This window comes from Dendrobates tinctorius, unplaced genomic scaffold (genome assembly GCF_039654945.1).
Source record: "Dendrobates tinctorius isolate UK_male_01 unplaced genomic scaffold, ASM3965494v1 ptg000105l, whole genome shotgun sequence".
Lineage (NCBI taxonomy): Eukaryota > Metazoa > Chordata > Amphibia > Anura > Dendrobatidae > Dendrobates > Dendrobates tinctorius.
In genome coordinates, this window is record NW_027361773.1 from 10,387,364 (window position 1) to 10,410,204 (window position 22,841).

The 22,841-nt window shown below is 45.5% G+C and overlaps 1 protein-coding gene across 8 annotated transcripts in view; it reads left to right on the forward strand.

The window, feature by feature from the left end:
* LOC141100498 (uncharacterized) overlaps window positions 1-22,841 on the forward strand; it is a 300,902-nt gene that overhangs the window by 139,856 nt on the left and 138,205 nt on the right. The gene's annotated exons all lie outside the window — the stretch shown is intronic.

The following is a 22,841-nucleotide window of genomic DNA, read 5'->3' on the forward strand; positions in this document are numbered from 1 at the left end:
TACGCTCTTTAATCTGGGCCCGAGCTTCGAGGTCCTCCCAGCGGTCCACAAGGAGCGAACAGATTTCCTCCCAGAGTCGTCGGGTAACGATCAGGTCAGCGTGGCGGCGGTCAGCCATATTCCAGAGCGGCTCCCTTTCTCTGACGAGATCGATGAGGCGGTCCACATCAATCCCTCCATCCTCACCGTCAGAGGCGGGAGCACGCTGTGAAGGCTGTTAAAGAAAAAGACAAAAATAACATAATTAGCCTCCACAAAAGAAATGAAATAAAAAGTGCAAAAAAAACAAAGCAAAAATATTTATACTTACACGCTGGTGACCGCCGCGTTGCTGTCGCCGACGACCCTGGGAGGCACTGCGAGGACCTCTTGGCCGAGCACCAGATTGGGAAGACTAGAGAAGAAAACAAAAAATGTTATGTCTTTGGATGTAGGCATTTGTTTGCTGTGTGTGGTCTGCAGAACATTGTTTTCTATGTGTTGTGTGTAGTGTGCTGTTGTGTTTCTGCGTTTGATGCAAAAAACTTACCAATTGTGAGCCCACTCCAAGTGTCTGTCCACCCCTTCCTTCTTCTTCTGGGAGCTCCTCTTCATCTTGTGATTCCTGTTTTGAAATAAAAGGCAATGAATACACATATATTACAGAGATGATGGATTTTGGAAATAAAAACTTACCGTCAAGCGCTGACGATGCGAGGGAGGGCTCCCAGAAGATGTGCTGTCTTCCTCATGGCCAGACTCCATGGCTGTGGGTGGTGTTTCTGCTGCTGCCATTGCTGCTGCTGCTGCTGCATCTATTGGGCGGCTGTTGAATAAAGAGAAACAAAGGGCCAATGAATATCTTGATATTCCATAGCCCTAGTTTGGAGGAATGGGGGATTTGATAATTACCGTCTCTCATCTGCTGCTGGACTCCCCTCCCGTTGTTCAGCATGCTGCTCCATTTGGGGTGGTGCTGATGGTGCTGCTGCTGCAGATGTCTGCTGCCTTCTCCTGCTCCTGGTTCTTGGCTTGTGTGGCATGTTGGGTGTGGCTGAGGGTCCCACTGTCTTGCTTTTATATATGTCCTGTGGGCAGAGCTACTGAGCATGCTCAGACCAAAGAAACCGGATCCGGCGCATTGCGGCGCTCATAGGCTTTCATTGTATGAAAAAGCCGGACACGCCGGATCCGGCGTGTCCGGCTTTTTCGCCGGAGACAAAAAACGTTACAGTAGCCGTTTTTTCCAGACGCCGGATCGCGTCACATTGCCGGATCCGGCGAAAATCGGATGAAACGCATGGCCATCCGGCTCGATCCGGCTCTAATGCAAGTCAATGGGGGGGAAACCGGATCCGGCATTGCATTTCGCCGGATCCGGTTTTAGTCAAAAGCGCCGGATCGCGCCTGACGCCGAAAACCTGATGTGTGAAAGAGGCCTTACTTGCTGCTGTGTGTATGAGGACGGATGTATAATTCTGGTGAATGACTTATTATAAAACCCCTTACCTCTGATATTACGTATGTGGTTAGGGACTGAGTCTAGAATCAGCGCCAGCGCTCCTCTGCTGCAACATCCACAGCTGCTAGCGTCCGACATTGTGCTGGCATCTTAGCTTTGTCGTTAAGCGGTAGTGTCCATGCGGCGCTGCTGTAGCAACCCTCCTTAGCGTCCACAGCTGCAAAGCCGCACACACGGTACGTCTAGACGGACGTAGTACTTGGACTATTCCTGTGACCTGATACGTGTGTGTATTTATACTGAGTACTGTGATCTCAACAGGCTCAGTCTTTTGTATTTGTATTTATTTGGCATCTCTGTGACTTAACAAGAGATTACTCTGCGCACCTGGGTGACGCTTATCCCTGTGTGCATCACCGCCATATTGCTCCTGCCACCACTTAGCAGCGGTTATATCACCTACTGCACGGTGGACCCCGAGCGGCGAACGCACTTTGTTTTTTTTAAATCAGATAGTTTTTGGAAATGACAGGCATGTACAACTTACAACATGTTATCAAACATCCCCTTCCCCTATAACCCCCCCTCCCTTTGTCCGATGGCATGGACTGGTACATAGCGAATAGACCAATTATATCACACAACCAAATCGCTTGAGAAAAGGCAAGAAACAACCTACAGGAGACCACCTCCAAAGCCCACCCACTAATCCAGAAGATTCGAGGCAACCAGGCTGGGAATCTTCAACCATCCCTCCCATATTTTCCCAAAAATATGCGGCACACCTCTCCTAAGATACACAGACTTTTCCCTATATAATATATGGTTCAACCTATTAATATATTCTTTTCTTGAGGGGATTTTGTCAGAAATCCAGTGATAAGCTATCAGCTTTCGGGCCACATATAGCATTCTGGCCACAGCAATTTTAAGATATTGGTCCCCTCCCACCTCATCAACATAACCCAGAACACAAATCATGGGGTCCCTGGAAATATCCTGTCCCGTGACCAAGTGTATAAGGCCAAGGACCACGATCCAAAATATCTGCAGGCAAGAACATGTCCACATCATGTGTAAAATGTCCGCATTATCTATTGTACACTTGGGGCACCTTGAGTCCGACCGCAACCCTCTATTGAACAACCATTCGGGAGACCTGTATGTCCTGTAGAGGACATATAGCTGAGACAGGCGTCCAGGCTCACTAAGAGACAATCTGGGAATCATCTGTAGAATCGAGTCCCACTGTTCCACTGATATCGTACCCAACTGTTGTTCCCACTTTATCAGTGCGCCAATAGGGTGCTTTGACAGGACCTGTCCAAGTAAACCACCATACACCATTGAAATTAGTCCTCCGGTGGACCCTTGCATACCGAGCCTATGAATAAGGACGTCATGGTGTATGGTTAGGTCAACTTTTTTGCTCTGCACCATATACGCATGACGCAGCTGCAAATATTGATAAAACATAGAGCGTTGGAGGGGAAATTCCCATCCCAGTTGCTCGAAAGTTTTAAAAACCCCTCCCTCCACCAGCTGCGACACCCACCATATGCCAATCCGCCTCCAGTGAGCAAAGCCTCTGAGCGTTTTCATACATGGCAAATGTTGATTGTCCCATATGGGGGAGTACTTTGTAAGACCGCGTATTCCTCTCAGCTGCCTCAGCTTATCCCATACTCTCACCATCAGAAGCACCGTAGGAAACCTAAATGCAAAGGATCGAAATCTACCCGACTCCAGACTCGACACCAGTGATCCCCGTCCCACTAGAAATTGAAGGATCTTCCGACCTCCCACCAAATCCGCCAACTCGCCCTCCATCCCTCCTGCTACATGTTGGCACTGGGAAGACAAAAAATAAAGCCATGGGTTGGGCAATGCAAGTCCCCCCTCATCCTTAGGTTTTTGCAGGTGTTCAAGTTTAATTCTCGCGCCTTGTCTCAGCCAAACAAGCTCTCTAAAAATCATGTTAATTTTATGAAACCTGTTCTGAGGGAGCCAGACAGGGGAATTATGAAGGACATATAAGAGTTGCGGCATAACTACCATCTTCAACAGGTTCACTCTTCCCACTACGGAGAGGTGTAACTTTGCCCAGGCCTTAACCTTGTTTGATCCTGTCCAACAACGGGACAAGATTTAAACTCTCATAATCTGTCAGCTTATTGGATATTTTTATGCCCAAATATTGAAGGGACGTTGCAACCGGCACACCTACCACATCGCAGGAGCTTGAGTCCAGTGGGAGGAGCGCAGACTTCTCCCAGTTAATAACCAGACCCGAGACCTCCCCAAACGCCCCAAGAAGTGTCATCCTGTTTTGTAATGATCTGTCCGCGTCCGCTAAAAATAATAACAGGTCGTCCGCATATAATGCTACCTTCTCCTCATGCTCCCCATATCGAAATCCCTCTATGCCAGCATCCGATCTTATCCTTGAGGCCAACGGCTCCACCGCGAGAGTAAACAGCAGCGGGGATAAAGGGCATCCCTGCCTTGTTCCTCTATGAAGTGAAAAGGGGTCAGACAACTGACCATTAGCCCTCAGCCGAGCACTCGGCTCCGAGTACAAGAGCTTAACCCAGCCAATAAAGCCCGGGCCAAAACCCATACAGTGAAGCGTCGCCCATAGATAGTCCCACTCCACACTGTCAAATGCCTTAGCGGCGTCTAGAGACAGAACCACCCTCTTCCCGGCATTATCAGGCCTCACCTGCATATTCAGATATAATCTAATATTCATAGCCGTCGATTTGTTGGGCATAAACCCCGTCTGGTCAGGGTGTATTAACACAGCTACTACCTTTTGAAAGTCGAATGGCCAGGACCTTCGCTAAAAGTTTAATGTCTAGCGTCAACAGGGAGATGGGCCTATACGACGCAGGCAGAGTTGGGTCCTTGTCCTTTTTCAATAGCATGGCAATGACAGCTTCTCGCATAGACGGTGGAAGAACACCCCGTTCCAGACTATCATTAAACACTGTCAATAGAGCAGGGAGCAATACCGTTCTATACCGCTTGTATACCTCAGCTGGCAACCCATCTACCCCAGGAGCCTTACCATTGGACATGGTTCCCAGAGCCTCCTCCAACTCGTCCAGACCTAGAGGTCTATCTAGAGAGCATCTGTCCTCAGGAGTCAACCTTGGGAGATTAGCAGCCTCCAAAAAGGAAAGAACATCCTCTGTCGGGGCCCTAGCATGTGAGGAATACAAGTCAGCATAAAAAATCTCTAGAATTTTCAAAATCCCCGGTGCGTCAGTGAGCAGTCGCCCATTCACATCCTGAAGACCCGCTATAGCCGCCGACCCTCTCTGTGCCGATGTCACGACAGAAAGCAAATGCCCCACACTTTCCGCACTCTCAAAATACTGAGTAGATTGAAACAGCCGTTTTTGCGCCGCCACCTCCAATGTCTGGTCACCTTTAACTGCGCCTCCCCCAATCGCTTCCGAGTGGCAGGTGTGCTCTGCGCCGCAAGGGCCCTTTCCGCATCCTCCAGCTCCCGAAATGTAAGTTGTGATTTTGCCCTAGAGGCGGTCTTTATTTTAGAAATCTCTCGTATGAACATTCCCCTCAAGTATGCCTTTAAGGCCTCCCAGACGATCCCAACAGAGGCCGAGCCTCTATTAAGATTAAGGTATTCCTGCAACTCAGGGACAAAGCCGCCACTCCGATCGACTAGCTGCAGCCAAAACGGGTTAAGACGCCAGAGAGGTCTATCATTCCTCCCGTTCCCACCCCCCGAAAGCATGACTGAAACAGGCGAATGATCAGATACCGTTCGCGCCAAATATTTAACCTCTAAGGTTTTACCCAGCATAAGATCATTAACCAGGGCCAGATCAATGCGAGACAGGGAAGAGTGAGTAGAGGAGAAGCACGAGAATTGACGGACACCAGGGTTACGGCATCTCCACAAGTCGGTCAAAGCTATCTCCCGCACGAGAACCCCAAATGGCGTAAGATTACCTCCCAGCCTCAGAGGTTCATGGCTACCCCTGTCCCAATGTGAATCCAGAATATTATTAAAATCTCCCACCACCAAATGCGGAACCCCCGGAAAATCTCTCAGAATGGCCAGAACTTTATAGAGAACTCTACTGCTATAAGGCGGAGGTACATATATAGACGTCAACACCAGTGGAATGGAAAAGATTGTACAAGATAAAAGGACGAATTGCCCCTCTGTGTCCACCACCACTCGGTGGCACTCAAATTGAGTCCTGGAGTGAATCAATATACTAACCCCCCTAGAGTATTGGGAATGAGTAGAGTGAAAGCCCGCCTGTACCCATCTCTTATCCAGGATTCCCAGCGTCTCCTGTGTGAGATGCGTCTCCTGCAAACAAACAACCGCCGGCTTCTGGTCCGCTATGAAGGAAAATATGGCCTGTCGTTTTACTGGCGACTTCAACCCCCTGATATTCCAACTAAGTATCTCAAGATCAGCCATTATCGCACCACAGCATATTGCCTACCATCTTCCCCCCGGCCGAACCATAGCCAATATTAAAATGTACAAGCATGCCAAAGGACAATTTGAACCCAATCCCTCCCCCCTCCCCCCAAAAAACACCCTCCAACAATTCCTTGGACTGAACCAAGGGTGCAACAAGTAAGGGTACTGTCGAACCCTTCCACCCCATTCAGCAGGCGCTTCAATTCCTGTTCACTACCCGCATTTGGCAGGATACAACCCCACAGCACTATGCATTGTCCCTTATCCATATTCAGATTAAGGCCCCACAAGGACCACAAATTCTTAGACCAGCATATAACAGAATAATAAAAGAAGAAATAGAAAAAAACTTGTTAGGCTGTCCATTGCATCAGGACCGCAGACTCCAACCGCATGACTCCATAACAGCTAAGCAAGTCGAGAAACCATCAGCCACAGTCCTGTTCCTCCCTCTCCTTCCTCAATTGTCGCTCATTAAGGTCCAACCAATCCACAGCTTCCCTGGGGTCCAGAAAAAAGTGGCTTTTATTCCAGGCCTCAACACGCAGTCTAGCCGGGAAAAACATGGAGTACTTGACGCCACAGGCTCTCAGACGCTTCTTGATGTCTATGAACTTCGCCCTCATCTTCTGAACTTCCGGCGAAAAGTCCGGGTAAAAGGAGACTCTGGATCCCTCCATTGTAAGGTCAGGGTGTTCCCTCGAGTATCTGAGGATAGCGTCTCTGTCCCTGTAGTGAAGGATTTTAGCCAGCACAGGTCTTGGTGGATGACCAGGGGGGGGGGCCGAGTCGGGACTCTGTGAGCCCTTTCCACTGCATACAGGTGTGTTAGATTGTCCTCACCTACTGTTTCTTTAAGCCATGTTTCAATGAAGGCAGTAGGATTCTTTCCCTCACAGCGCTCTGGCATGCCCACAATACGAACATTATTCCATCTGGATCTATTTTCAAGGTCATCAGTTTTAGCCCAGACAGCTGCCATATCCTTCTTGAACTCTGTACAATGCTGTCCCGAGTCAGAGGTAGAATTCTCCACAGCACCCATACGCTTTTCCAGCTGACTTGTTCTGTCTCTAACACTGTGCAGGTCATGTCGCACAGTCTGCATGGACTCCTGCAGAAAGCCCAGTTGTGTCAGGACATGTGAGATTGCAGTCCCATAGTGCACCACTGCCAGCATAACATCTTTGTTGGTGGGCTCGTCTGGAACTTGCAATTGCAAGGCTGTGAGGTGCTGTTTATTTCTTTCCACCAGATCACTCCAGCTAGGCTCAGCTCCCTTCCCCCCCTGCTCTCTGGCATGGGCAGTCTCCTCCTCCTCCCCCATTCCCGGGATCATGTCCTCTGCCACAGTCTCCTGGTCCATATCAGAGTCCTGGAGAGACTCCTGTTCTGCCTCAGCCGTGCGGGCAAAGCGCTGCAGCCTGGCCGCCACTGCCCTGTTCCTAGCTGCGCTGTCTTCTGCGGCCTCCTCCAAAGCGCACGCTGAGGCGGCGGCGCCATCTTGGCTCCCTGCTCCGGCCTCTCCTGCCACCCTTCTCTGACCTCTTTTCCCCATATCCTGGGGTGAAGCGGCAATCTCCGGTGCCCCGCGGTGTCCACCGACTCTGGTGCAGCCTCCAGGGGTTAAATTAGCCGTGCTGTGGGGACGAAACGGCTGAATAGAGCAGGAATATGCAGGAGCTCAGCGGGCACACGTCCTCCTCACCTGCCGCTCAGGCCACGCCTCAGCGGCGAACGCACTTTGTTATTTTTATTTAGTGCGTTCCGCCGTTCCTTACAGGGATAGCATGTCCATCATTGATGGTGAGACCAAACCATTTTTTACTGAGCACTGGTTTGCAAGAGCACTTTTTGTAATTTTTCTGTGTGTTCTGTCTTTTTAATGGTCGACTAAAAGTTATATGTTACTCCTAATTGGGGAGCTCTCTAGGAAATATTCAGCATCTAAAGGCCCTTTTACATTTAGCGATGCACCAGCGATCCGACCAGCGATCCGACCCGGTCAGGATCGCTGGTGCATCGCTAAATGATCGCTAGTGAGCTTTCACACAGAAAGACCTCACAGCGATGCAGCAGCGACGCAGCGCACGATACTTACCATTCACACACAGCGATCCAGACGTCCTCCCGCCCGCCTCCACGCGTCGCTGGACGTCACAGCAGGAAGTCTCAGCAGGAAGCGCCCGACGAGAAATGGAGCCGGACATTCTCGCGCGATCAGCGATGGACAGCGGGGGAGCAGGTCGTTGGTAAGTATCACACATAGCGATATCGCTAGCAATATCGCTATAACGTCACAAAACCAGTGACGTTTTAGCGATATTGCTAGCGATATCGCTTAGTGTAAAACCCCCTTAACCCCTGAGCATCTTTTGAATGGTGATAAGGACTTTACACCATAGCTGATTCTGTTTTAAATAAATAAGCAGAAGAAACATTCCTGTGTCTACCTTTTGTGAGCAGCCTAGTGAGTCGCATTACCACACAACCTACAACTACTATATAAGCACAATGCATTTTGGCATAGAAAATGGAGCCGTCCTCAAACAAAATAGTGAAAATGGCACAAAACATTTCATATACACTTTTAAGTGGGTAGAGCTATATTCATATTTACCACTATAAGCGAACGACCAATCATGAAATCAGAACAATCAGTGGTGGCGTGACTGGTGCATTGTTATTTAGGTAAGTTTTTACTATTCATATGTTCTAGTTTTATTTGTTTATGGTCATTTTTAATGTAGCTCTGTTGAGTATATATGAAATGTTTTCTGTTATTTTCACTATTCACAAAGGCTCAATTGTGTACGCCTGAAGACATTGTAAAAACATCTTTTTGTAATACCAATAAATGAAATTGTGGATTTTAATATGAGAGCATCTTGATTTTTTTGATTCATTGTACTAACCCATTGCCAGCAGAGAGGTGTCCGTAGCACTCAGTATTCCTATGTGAATGTTTGATCAAATGACTTAAAGTACAGTACACTGCCATTCTTCTGAATTACAGTGTATTTGCACATGATGAAATTTTTTTTGTCTGTATTTTTAGCTTGTAAATTACATCATGAATGTGTGGATGTTTTTATACTTTTTACATTTGTAACATTTTAGTTTTTGGCATACCCGATAGAGAAATCTATGGGAAAACACCAAAGAAATAACTCCATACCTAGAACAAAAGACAGGCTAACAACTGATTGCATCACTTCTACACAAAGAAAATGCAAGAAAAACTATTGGAATTTTGATCAAATGATGTCTCCTACATCATTCACCTGACTCTACAGACACTCAGTGGCGTCAGTGATTAAGTGACAGAATGGTAAGGACATTGTCACTTCTAGGGGATTAGGGTGGTCAGTTGGACTTATCTTTTTATTTCATAATGATCCCTTGTCTTTGGCAAGTTTTAAAAAAAGCGTGTGGAAAACCCAATGAAAGCATAACAGTGTTTGTCTATCTCTAGTCTAACCATTGAGAATGAATGGAATCTCCTTTATTCAGATGAGGCTCTTCAGAGGCCTATTTTCAGGATCTGCAGGGTTCCCAGTGGTCAGACCACTAGCAATCAGGAAGATATTTCAGAACGTATGGATATGGGATGACTTCCAATTTTGCTACAAGCAATTTAATGTTTCACTGGAAGATTATTTTACACAAAGTGGTGTTGTTGAGATATGTCACAGGGATAGAGACCCTGCACACACATTTTAAGGAAGGACATAGTCATTTCTGCCTTAAAGCTTATTAAGTCTAAGTTCACACTTGCGTATGGCTGGTCTGCGGATGGCTGCATACATCCTCCCTTAAGCTCCGCCTACTTCCGCATGCATCCTGCGTACCTATCTTTAACATTGGGAGCAGACCAAGAAAAAGTATATGCAACAACTATAGGGATCACCACCAATATTTATAATGCAAAAATATATATTTTATTTAATTCCAGCAGACACTACATACAAACAAATGGTTAAAAACAATTAAAAAGTCTGTGCAAAAACAGACATTAGAAAAGTGAACAAAGAAAATTGGGTCATAATCACATACAATTCAATATTTAAGGTTCCAAAACCCCAGACACAATGCAAAAGTGCAAATGCTCATTAATTAATGAAGTCCCACTACATAGAGATATATATTATTATATTTCAATATTTCAAGTACTGATACCTGTATGCATGCTGTTTACAAATAAATACTGTCATAGACATGCAAAATGTGCTAGGCGCACACTTGCACAGAGAACCATCAGCAAATATTCTGCCTCATGGCCAAACTGTAAGTGTTGGGCGCTCAGACTGCCAACCCATGGAGTCTGTTGACCGTTACTCACGTTTAGTGGTGTCCGCAGATAGTTTAAACTCGACTGAAGAGCAAGTTTGAAGAGTCCAGTAGGTTTATTCTCAGCTGAATCCTTGCATAATGCATGTTACAGTAGGTAAAAAGAGATTTTCCTTGTACAGAGCTGTATAAACGTGTGTCTCCAAGATGGAGAAGACTTAAAAATGGACAAGAAGGGAGGGGTTACAGAAATGAGAGTCACATGCAAGGGGGGAGGAGAAAACCTCTAAAAGGAACAGATCTATATACAGCAATGGAAACAACAATATGGTAAAATGCAGTACTGTCTGATGATTCAAAATCATGGGACATGACACTCCCCATCTGAAATCTTTAGATTTCATGATTCAACTTGACATGACATGTTACGATGATGATCAACGGTGTCCTAGAAGCCTGGAAGACAAAAAAAAGAAGAAACACAACATGCAAATAAACTGTAACAGTTGTAAGTCCAATTCTTGGTTGATGACGTGAAGTCCTCAACGGATGGATAGTCCAAGTCCACAGGAGAACCTATCTTCAGATTGGGGAAGCCGCAACGTGCCAACACTTCCACCAACCCAAATAAGCCAAAGATGAAGTTCAAGTTCTTGACAGTTAAGGGTGTATGTCGGTATGCTCTCCATCGTGAGCTGTGTCCAGTAGAAATATCTTTTATGTGATGTCCTCCTTTGGTAGAAGCAGTACAAGTTCGGTGACTGGGCAAAGGAGAAGTCATGATGAACCACCTTTTGTTACCTTGACTTCCACCTTTCGGGTCTTTGCATCCTCACTGGGCATAGCCTTGGTGATAAGACTCATTGGCCAGTTGTTGCGATGAGCTTTTGTCTTTTAGGAGGACGAGGTCTCCTTCTTGGAGGTTAGGTTTAGCTGTCTGCCATTTGTGACGGCTCTGGAGCAGATGCAGGTATTCCGTCTTCCAACGGTGCCAAAAGACATTAGACAGGTGTTGTACCTGCTTCCACTGATGTCTGTACATGTCCTTGTGGTTGAAATCTCCAGTAGGAATTGTGGCGGTTCCAATTTTCTGTGTAAGAAGAGTTGCTGGTGTAAGGATCATTGGGGCATCAGGGTACGACGATACCGGCACCAGCGGTCTGGCATTTATTATTGCAGACACTTCCGCGAGGAAGGTGACCAAGACTTCAGGGGTGAGTGGCAGCTTGTGGTCCAGCAGCATTGAATCAAGAATTCTTCGTGCGGGGGGCGTGGCCTGGATCTCACACAGGGAGGACGTGTTTTATGGCAGCTCCCACTTCCAGCCACAAATCCACTTTATTTGGCCCAGACGAAAGTGGCAAAAACGATTTTTGAAGTACCCCGGGCTTGGAGGAGAAGGTGAGGGGCGGTGGGGAGAAAAGAGGGGCTGCTGATCTCTGCCGTGACACTGGAGCGCAGAGCGGCCTCGTGGGGGGTGCTGCAGCGCTGGAAAGAGACGGGCGCCATCTTTACATACCCCTGAGCACGGGGCCTGGAAACCGGACCGCAGGAGACCCTCGATAGAGACGTGAAACCACGGAATAAGGAGCGGTCTCGCCAGTTGGAGTAAAAGGCGGTGAGAGGGAGCCCCCGGTGAGCTGTCTGTGGGGCCTGCGGGGATCATTATTGGTACGTGCGGTGGAGGAGGGTGCTGGCTCTGGGCCAGAAGGGTTGTTGGCGGCCCCCTACTTTCACTTTCACTGAGACATTTCCCAGGGACTGAGTTGTTTTTTGAACAGGGGGTATCGCTCTCCCCACATAGAGAAGCTGCTGTCAGCAGATTTATGAGCCATTGGTGAGGAGGGCATTGTGTCTTTTCTGAAGCGCCACGGTGGGGAGTTGGTGTTACCTTATCCCTACCGGCTCCAGCAGATCCCCACGGATGTTTCCATATATTAACCCCTCGCCCTCCAAGTTGCATGGGGCTATTTTCATATAGAAAAATGCAGTACTAGACTTTTCTTGACGCACAGGTGGTAAATTAAAGGCGCGCTTCAATCAAGCAAAATGGTCAAAACTAACAAAGAGCGTGCAAAACCGTTGGCCGCAGAGGCGTATAGAAGCAAACAGGGTGAAATGGATAAATTTTTGAGAAATAAATCTGCTTCGTCTAAACCTAATGCTAAAAGGCTCCCTGCAGAGGTTGTGGAGGAAGAGCATGTCGAGGACTCAGACTCCAGTGATGATGCTTCAGGCAGCGATGTCACTCAATCAGATTCTGGGAAGCTTTCTAGATCATTTTTTAAAAAATTATTAGCACAAGCTATAACACCATTAGTTAATGAGATATCTGGTATGAGAACGGACTTGCTACACATTGGTAATAGAGTGGAGTCTTTGGAGTCCTCTCAGTCCTCTATCATTAGCCACTCCAATGCTATGAGAGAGCATCTGGACTACCACAGAACACAACTTAACAACTCTTTTCTGGCTCTCGAGGATCAGGAAAATCGGAGTCGCAGGAAGAACATACGGATAAAAGGCTTACCTGAAAGTGTTTCCACAGAAATATTAGAAAAATCTACGAAAGAGATCTTCACCCTTCTAATCCCACAAGAAACATGTGATCGAATTATAATAGAAAGGGTGCATAGATCACTTAGACCAAAGCCGAAGCCAGCGGAACCTCCAAGGGATGTGATTTGCGGCCTATTGAGCTATTTGGATACAAATGCTATTTTGTCTGCCTCAAGAGACATTAAAAATCTTTCTTATGAGGGATCTGCTATTCATCTTTATCAGGATGTTGCGCCGTCAACCCTTGCAAAAAGAAGAGTCCTGAGGCCCCTCCTGGAGGTGTTACGCTCACGTAAAATCTTATACAAATGGCTGTTTCCGTTTGGTATATCTATACAAGGAGATGGTAGGCAAATAATGGTTCGGACCCCTGAAGATTTAACCAAAGTATGGGACACTTTTGGCATTGCTCCTATAGATATTCCTTCCTGGCTACCTCTGGACATGGATCATCGCACACCTCCCCCTGTCCATGCCTTTACCGGAGGGCAGGGTGATTGGGTCTTGGGAAAGAAACGCTCGACTCCTAAAAGAGGGAAATCTGGAATGGAAAAGGAGATGCCCCCCTGAGCTATTTTGTGCTTCTCTCGGTTGCATTTTTCCAATACTGGAGCCAGACCTCTTGATCCACTCGGACATGTTCTATCTTATTTCAGCTTGCTAAGCTTGACATTTACTCATGTGTTGATATCATTCAATTGCCGTTTAAGTTAATATGTGCCACTTGTGTGTCGGAAATGTTATTTCCTGCTCTGTTATGGGAGGTATGTTTGACCCCCTACCTCTGCTACAGGCAGGTAGTTGGTTCTTGTTATATTTTTCTTGTTTTATCTTAATAATTTTTAAGGTTTTTGTTCTTTTTTTCATCTCTTTATTTTTTTTTAATTTCGGTGGTTTGATGACAGAGGAATCTTTATTATTGCTTCCTTTACCAAACTATGGGTGACAAGGTAACCTTCGCTACTATGACAGTGGCCTCGTATAATGTAAAGGGCTTACGATCCCCAAGTAAGAGAAGCCAAGTATTGAATCTTTTACATTCAAAGAAGTCTAGTATAGCTTTCCTGCAGGAGACACATTTTAAAAAAGGGAGAGTCCCAGATATGTCTAGATCTCGCTACCCGACCTGGTATCACAGTGCGGGCAGTTCAGCGTCATGTGGAGTGAGTATTGCTATAAAGAAAAATGTTCCCTTTATTTTGAGTGATTGTTTATCGGATTCAGAAGGCAGGTACATTATAATTAAGGGCTTTTTGGCCAACACTAAGATTACCCTATGTAATTTATATGCCCCAAATAGGAACCAGATAGGTTGGCTGTGTAAAACATTGAATGTTCTAGAACTTTTTGCTGAGGGTCTGTTGTTGGTGGGAGGGGATTTTAACGTATCTTTAAACCCAACTTTAGATACTTCAACGGGCAGGTCGGCTCTTTCTCAAAGGGCGCTGAGAAGATTACACCTTTCACTACAAAAATTGCATCTGATAGACCCTTGGAGAACACTTTTTCCTTCGGGCAGAGATTACACTTTTTATTCCCATCCGAATAATAGCTATCACAGAATTGATTACCTATTGATACAAGCAGTTAATCTCCAATTAATTAAAAAAGCTAATATAGATATCATCTCTCTCTCAGACCATGCTCCCATTTTTCTTGACATAGAGATAAAAACTTTACCACGGCCGGATGGGTCATGGTCACTGAATGAGACACTGTTGGACTCGGATTCACACATTGAAAAACTGACAAACACTCTTGACTTCTTTTTTCAAAATAATTTGCACTCAGGCCCGCCCTTGCCTATGGTATGGGAATCACATAAAGCAGTAATGAGAGGGGAATTTATAGCCCTAGGCTCCCATTTGAAAAAAGAGCGAACAAAAAAGGTTGTGTCTATTCTACACCAAATTAGTTCCTTTGAGAGATTACATAAGAGATCCCAGGTAAATAAAACATTATCTGAACTGACAGATTTGAGAACCTCATTAAAAAACCTTTTAAACATTCAATCAGCGAAAATTTATATGAGGAGTAAGCAGAAGTTTTATCTCCATGGCAATAAAAGTAGTAAGCTTATGACATCCCTACTTAAGAAACAAAAAGAAAAGACGTTTATTAGACAACTCAGAGCTTTGGATGGCTCTTCAATTCTCGGGACTGCAGATATTGCCAGGGAGTTTAAAACCTTTTACGAAAATTTATACAATTTAAATACACCGGATAGCATGCAGGAGCCAGTCACAGCCTTGGCAAAAATAAAAGAATTCTTGACCTCACTACATCTCCCTAAAATAACTCTTGAAGGCCAGTCCTTGCTGACTGCTCCAGTTACCCCCAAAGAAATTTTAGACACTCTTTCTACTATTCCGAACGGAAAGGCACCAGGTCCGGATGGTCTTCCTATTATCTATTATAAAAAGTTTATAAAACCACTGTTGCCTCGCCTGGTGTCTCTGTTTAATTCCTATCTAGAAGGCCAGCTCCCTCCTAGACAATCCTTAGAGGCATACATCACAGTCCTCCCTAAGGAGGGTAAAGACCCCAACCTGTGCGCTAGCTACAGACCAATATCACTGCTTAATGCAGATATTAAGATGTGGGCTAAAATATTAGCGGGCAGATTAAGTAATTTCTTACCTAAGCTGATTCATGCAGATCAAGTTGGTTTTGTAAGAGGCAGGGAAGGGAAGGATAATTCTACTAAAGTCATTCAGTCTATAATGTTTGCTAAGACTCGGGGTATACCTTTGATGCTTCTGTCGACGGATGCTGAGAAGGCTTTCGACAGAGTGAGCTGGAGGTTCATGGAACAAGTAATGATTAGGTTTGGCTTCCCCCCTCAATATATAACAGCGGTTCTCTCGCTTTATTCCCAACCGACGGCCAAGGTTAGAGTCAACGGCACCCTGTCAGATAGTTTTGGGATTAATAACGGGACTAGACAGGGTTGTCCCTTGTCGCCATCTCTGTTCATTTTAGTTGTAGAAACTTTGATACAAAGCATCAGACAAGACCAACGTATAGAGGGGTTGTCGGTGGGTCAAGGGTCACTCAAAACTCTAGCTTTCGCGGATGATCTGCTTTTCCTTATCTCCAATCCATCCCGAGCATTCCCAATTATCCTTCAGGCCTTTCATCATTTTGGTCTCCTTTCTAATTTTAAAATTAATTTGTCAAAGTCTGAAGTGCTGAACGTTAGTCTCCCTCACTCTCAGACCTCCACTATTCGTACGCAGATTCCATTTTCTTGGGCTACTAGTTCTATTAGATATTTGGGAATAACGATAACTAGAGATCCCGCCAACCTATTCCAAAATAACTACATTCCCTTAGTTCAAAAGATTAAAGGCCTGATGCAGAAGTATAGCTTACCCACTTTATCCTGGATGGGTCGTATTAATGTGTTCAAGGCATATATAATGCCTATTATACTATATACCATGAATATGGTTCCGATTTGGATTCCCCTGGCATTTTTTGGAACGTTAAAATCCCTTATTGGAAGATTTATTTGGAAATCTAAAAGGGCTAGGTTACCATATAAGTTTCTCTCTCGCCCTATCTCTTCTGGAGGATTTGGGGTCCCAGACCTTCTTTTATATTATAAGGCTATTCATCTCAGTAGATGGTTAAAGGTGGTGTCCTGTGCTGGAAGAGAGGAGGGGGATAGTGTCGACTGGGCTTTATTGGGCTCGAGGGGTTTGCCGTATCTTTGGACTAGGGCTACACCGCCGGCCTCTCTTAGGTTGGATGACATAACTACAACTACGTTGCGTATTAAAAGATTGGTAATGGGAGAGTTCCCGGAAGATACCTTCCCCTCAATATTGACACCGATCGGCTCAATTCCCTATTTGTTAGAGCTAGATTTTCAAGACCCATACAATTTATGGTCCAACCTCCCTAGAGAAACTTTGAATAGTTTTTATGGTAATAGCACCTTGCGGGAGGGGTCTTGGCCACAGGGTGCGTTGACTCAACCAACAAATTTTCTTCAAAAACAACACATCAGACGTACACTTTTACAGTTTGGACGGAGATTCCCGTCTAAATCTAATTGGTCCTGGTTAGATCTTATGGTTAAACGTCCGTCCCCACGGCTAAAAATTATATCTTGCATTTACTCGCATCTCATCTCTCCGACTGTACATTCTAAACCCTCGTTTATACACTCTTGGGAAATGGAACTTAACACTACGTTTACAGAAGACCAAATATCTAGAATGCTGTCAAATGCTCGGGGTTTCTCTAGATGTGTACTTCTGCAGGAGAATTCTTATAAAATATTGACTAGGTGGCATTTAACTCCAGCTAAATTATTCCAGTTAGGCCTCGTGGATAACGATAAATGTTGGCGATGCCTCAATTCTAGAGGACATCATTCTCATATATTCTGGGACTGCCCTAGATTGCGGTTTTTTTGGGAGGGAGTTGAACTAGTTCTCAAAAAATTAAAACTAATAAAGGCTGATCTTAGAGCCACAGAGGCTCTCCTTTCATGCCCATCTAAAGATTTTTTACCAAAAAAACATGGGCTTCTTCCACTGATGTTGAGTGCGGCGAGACAGTTGATAGCTGCCCATTGGAAAGATGTAGCTCCTCCCACGTTGGGAGAATGGTATACTAAAATAAATCAAATCTCTCGCTTAGAGGAGCTGTCTAGCTGGGAAATTTATAATCATAGGGCTTACGTGTTGACTTGGGCCCCTTGGAATAGGTATTTAGAAGACAACCCTCTTTAAGGGCATTTTAGAGTTTCTCAAGTTTAAGTTTAACTGAATTAGACGGCTTCTGTTCTAGGGCTCTTAGCCTCATTGCCTCAAACTAGATAGCCCAAATGTAATGTAGTGCGATGCATTATTTTCCAAAAGTGCACCCATTTAATATTTGTGCTCCTGTTGTCAACCACATGATGTTGATGTTAATGTTGTTGATACTGTACATGTATATGTACCCTTTTTTCCCCCCCCTATTTACCCTTTTTTCCCCTCCCCTTTCTTTTTACCTTTTCTTTTCTCCCCTACATACTTCTCCCTCATTTTTTCCTTCCTTCACGCCTTAGACCAACCCTTATTTAACATTGCGCCAACTGTACCTGAGAACTGGTGTTGTGTTTAATGGTGTTGTGAAAAATTTTAAAATAAAGAATTTACAAAAAAGAATTCTTCGTGCAATTCCAATCATGCGCTCCCAGGATCCTCCCATATGCGATGAATGTGGAGGGTTGAACACCCAAGCGCACCCATTGTCGGTTAAGAAATGATCAAGCTGAAGTTCTTTGCAGGCTCCTATGAGACTATTGCTCAGGTTGAGTCCGGTGAGGAGCAGGTTATTGAGAGAAATACCTTCATACTGGGCACTGGAGTCAAACACAACTCTGATTTGATTGGGTTTGCGAGGATGGTAGACGCCAAAGAATGGAAGATACCAGCATTCTACTCCTTCCTTTAGTTGTGGAGCAGGCTCTGCATGATCTCTATCAAAGATATTCTGCATGAAGTCGAGGAAATGTTTTTCCATCTCTGATTTCTTTTTTAAAGTTCGTTTTAAAGATGCAAGTCTTGCAGTTGCTTGCTGCAGATTGTTTGGCAAACTTGTCCTTGGAGAACGAAAGGGTAAGGGTGCTGTCCAGTTGTTGGAGTCATCCTGGGTGAATTCCTTATTCATGACCTTAATGAATTCTTTGTCCTCTCTTGCTGGTGCCAACTTGTTATTTTCATTTGTAGAATCAAACACCGTTGACCTGAGGTTTTCGTCACAGGACCAGAATATATTCATGTTGTCATAGGTTTCTAGCTGCTGCTTACAGTCACTCAGTGTTTCTTTCACCCAGTAGTGATGTGGGCATGGTTGACAGTATGTATTGCGACCATTTGGCAAGACATGAGTCTTACATGAGAAAATCTTTGTAGGCCTCTTCATCTTGTCTATACAGACGTTGCCTATGATAACCCAGCCTAGATCAAAGCGTTGAGCAAATGGAGCATCATGTGGTCCATTGATCTGCTGACGTACCTTATGCAGTCGGAAAATGTCTCTACCGAGCAGGATCAGGATATCTGCACTGTTGTCAAGAGCTGGTATCTTGTTGGCTATCGTCATTAGATGAGGGTGATGAAGAGCAACCTCTGGCGTTGGAATCTCCTCTCTATTGGATGGTATCTGGTTGCACTCGACTAGTGTAGGCAGAGGTATCTCTACGTTGTTCTCAAGTGAAGATACTATAAGTCCATTGGGTCTTCTCTTAGAGACCTCTGTGACACCACTGCAAGTACCCAAGGTGTAGGGGTAAGCATTCCCTTTTAAATCAAACAAATCAAAGAGCTCTGACCTTGCAAGTGATCGGTTGCTTTGATCGTCCAGGATGGCGTACACCCTTGTGCTCTTTTCGGGCTGACCCTTAGGATATATAATCACCAGGCATATCTTTGCACATGACTTGTCCCAGAGGTCTTCTCCGTAAACTTCTGTGCATGAAGATGATACCTTGGTAGTACTTGCTTGCTCTGTTTCCTCCCCGCCATAGCTTGTGGTGGGTATGGAAGATGTGAGCTGAGCAGAGGTAGGCTGGGATGTATGGAGTGCTTGCACATGGTCCTCACTGTCACACTCCAAACACTTAATAGGAATTTTACAGTCATTAGCAAAGTGTTCAGTAGAAGCACAACATCTGTAACATACACCAAACGTCTTTAGAAGTTCCTTGTGCTCGTGGAGCGGCTTCTTTCTGAAGCCAATGCACGTCTTAAAGGGATGTGGCTTCTTATGAATGGGACACATATGATTAGGATCTTCAACCTTGTCCTCTGTGTTGCTCTGGTTTGGAGCTGATGTAGGTGTGGGAAGGATGTAAGTCTTTTTCGCTGACACTGGGCCTCCTTGGCTTTTCAGGTTAGTACGTGGACCCTCATAATTAGGAGGTGTTGGACCAGGTCCGCTGGGTTCTACATAGGAAAAACTTGGGTCGGTCTTACGCTCTGCGATATCCTTGATATATTCACAGAAGTAGAAAAAATGGAGGAAAGGAGACTTGATTGGCTTTTTTGTACTTTGATCCAATAGTGGTCCACTTCTCTTGTATATTGTATGGCAGCTTTGAAACTATTGAGTTAACGCCCCGAGCGGTATCCAGGTAGCTAAGACCAGGTAGGTGCGTGTCTGCCTTGGCTAACTGGAGCTCTAGGAGTAGGTCACTGAGCTGTAGGAATTTTGAACTGTCCTTGCCTGATATTTTGGGGAAATCCTGTAGACGCTTAAACAGTGCATTCTCTATGGCTTCAGGACTGCCAAAGCTACGTTCTAGTCTTTCCCATGCAGCCATGAGACCAGCTGCTGAATTACTGATGTGGACGGATCTGAGCCTCTTAACCCGCTCCGTGGATTGAGGTCCGAGCCACCTGATTAGCAGATCCAGCTCTTCAGCAGCATTGATGCCAAGGTCACTAATTGCGGCTTTAAAGGTATATTTCCAACCTCTGTAATTCTCAGGCTGGTCGTCGAACCTTGTGAGACCGGTGTTGGTGAGCTCTCGGCGTATCATTAGCCTCGCAAAATCGGCCATGTCTGTTCTTTCTGACTTTGGAGTAACATTTGCCGGCTGAGTGATGCTGTTAGCGTGGGTCTTAGCTTCTTGGTTCAAGAACATTGGAAGATACGGAGTGGCGTAGGCGTTTAGACCAGCAACCGGTTTGTGGCATATGATCTCTGTTGTATGCGGGAATGGAACCACATAGTTATCAGGAGCGCAGTGCCTTGTCGGCATGTTAGGTTGCATGTAGACATTGGTGTATGGCACTGGCGGAGGTGTAGGGTCAGGCCGTGTGTTATGAATAAGTCACCGAAGGAGGAAAAATCAAAAATACAAGCTAAGTCCAGAAAACCGGAGAGGTTGGTAGCTATCGGATTGCAGACCCCTGATCCTATCCACAATAACTAACAGTAGCCGTGGGGGGTTCCTACGATGCCCTAGACCCCTCGATCACAGCCGGAGAACTAAATAGGCCTAAAGAAAGAAAGGGGAAATCTAAACTGCCCCAGAGCAGACCCCAAAGCAAAAGGCAGCCCCCAACATATAATGACGGTGAAGCAAGATGAAAACACTAACACAGATAGAAAGATAGGTTGAGCAAACGATGGGGCCCAAGCTAACTAAAAAGGACAGGATAGAAAAGCTGCTGTCTGCAATCCGTAAATAACACTACCAAAAAATGTCCCAACCGTCTGATAGGAAAAACAGGCCCTGAAGTCGCTAGGACTTCAAAATGACTATATCAGCACTCAGGTAAATTCTGAAGACAGAGCAAAGAGACAAACTGATCAGAGACAAAAATGGAACTCAGCACACCCCCGACCGGGGATGGCTGAACTCCAAAAAACAAGGTAAACAAAACAAAACTAATAAGTTCAATTAGCAGAGCAAAAACGTATCTTTGGGAAGCAGGAATCAGACTGGTCTCCAAGAATCCAGCAGAGAAATCACCAGCGACTCAGAAGGGCGTCGGCTGCCTTATATCCAGTCAGAAGTGCCTGTTACCCAGTCATCATCTACCAGATCAGGTGTTTGATAATCAGCCTCACTACCTTCCTTCACCAGAAGAGGGAGTTCATCAGACATCGACGGTGAAGGGGAAAATGAACTCACAACAGCCGTGTACTGACACATGAAGAAGGTTCGGGTTTGAATGTTTGTGGTTCATTTGACTGACCGTGAAAGCTAGAATCTGCAGGCGGATCAATGTCCTGATGCTCTAGAGAGAGATGGGTGCTGACAGGAATGTTGATGGTGGTCAGGGGTTCGTTGGTTTGGCTCAGCACGTAATTTCTTGTGCGCTTAAGTGGGTCTTCCATGTCGAGTTCGTACGAATTGATGCTGCCTCCTTGGCTCCCACCTAGAGCCTGCTCGAAGACCTTTAGCTTTGCCACGGCTGCTGCATGTTCGTATTCCTTCTGCAGGACTTCTATTTCCGCCTTCTCGCGTGCATATTCGGCTTCCATCTCTGCTTTCTTGCGTGTGGATTCAGCTTCCATCTCTGCTTTCTTGCGTGCGGATTCAGCTTCCATCTATGCTTTCTTGCGTGCGGATTCAGCTTCCATCTCTGCTTTCTTGCGTGCAGATACTGTTTCCTTCTCGGCTTTCTTTTGGGCGAAAATGGCTTGCACTTTCAAAGATTCTGCTTCGGCACGCGCTTTTATGAGCTGCTCACTGAAGGTCGAGTACCTTGATGAGCTTGACTTGATTGAGTGTTTTGAGCTCCTAGCAGACCTGGATCTGTGTGATGTCACTTCTGACATTTGTGGGATTTTTGCTTCTGTTTTGTTCACAATGTCACGCACGGTGCTATCTCGTACGGCATTGAGCTGTTGGAAGACCTCGCACTCTTTTAGCTATTCTGGCGTATTTAATTTCCGTAGCGTTGAGATGTATTTTCTGCAAGTTTCTTTGTAAGCCTGGTATGCAGAGTATAATTGTTCAAGGGCTCCCTCTGCTGGTAACTCATGAGGCATACTGGGAGATGCTGTTAATGTGACTCTGCAGTCTTTGCCATAAGATGGATATATTACAAGAAAGTTCATGTTTAATGATTTCAAGGATCTCTACAGCTTTCAGTGATGTCTTAGCAGAGCGCCTGGGTCTGTTAGTGGCCGAGTCCTCATATTCAGATATTGCAGACTTTCCTTCAGCCATTGTAACTCACGTGCAGATGAGATCTGTGTAATATGATCTGCTACAGTCTCTGCAGGGTGAAGGCTGGGGGAGGGGCTGTGCTGCACACAGGCTGATGGGATCTATATGATGTAAGCCGATCTTCTAATGTCTGCTCTGACTTGTAGAAGCTGGAGACAATTTTACAGATGTAACTGCAGGAATCTCTTTTTACTATTCTGCCTCATGGCCAAACTGTAAGTGTTGGGCGCTCAGACTGCCAACCCATGGAGTCTGTTGACCGTTACTCACGTTTAGTGATGTCCGCAGATAGTTTAAACTCGACTGAAAAGAGCAAGTTTGAAGAGTCCAGTAGAAGGTTTATTCTCAGCTGAATCCATGCATAATGCACGTTACAGTAGGTAAAAAGAGAT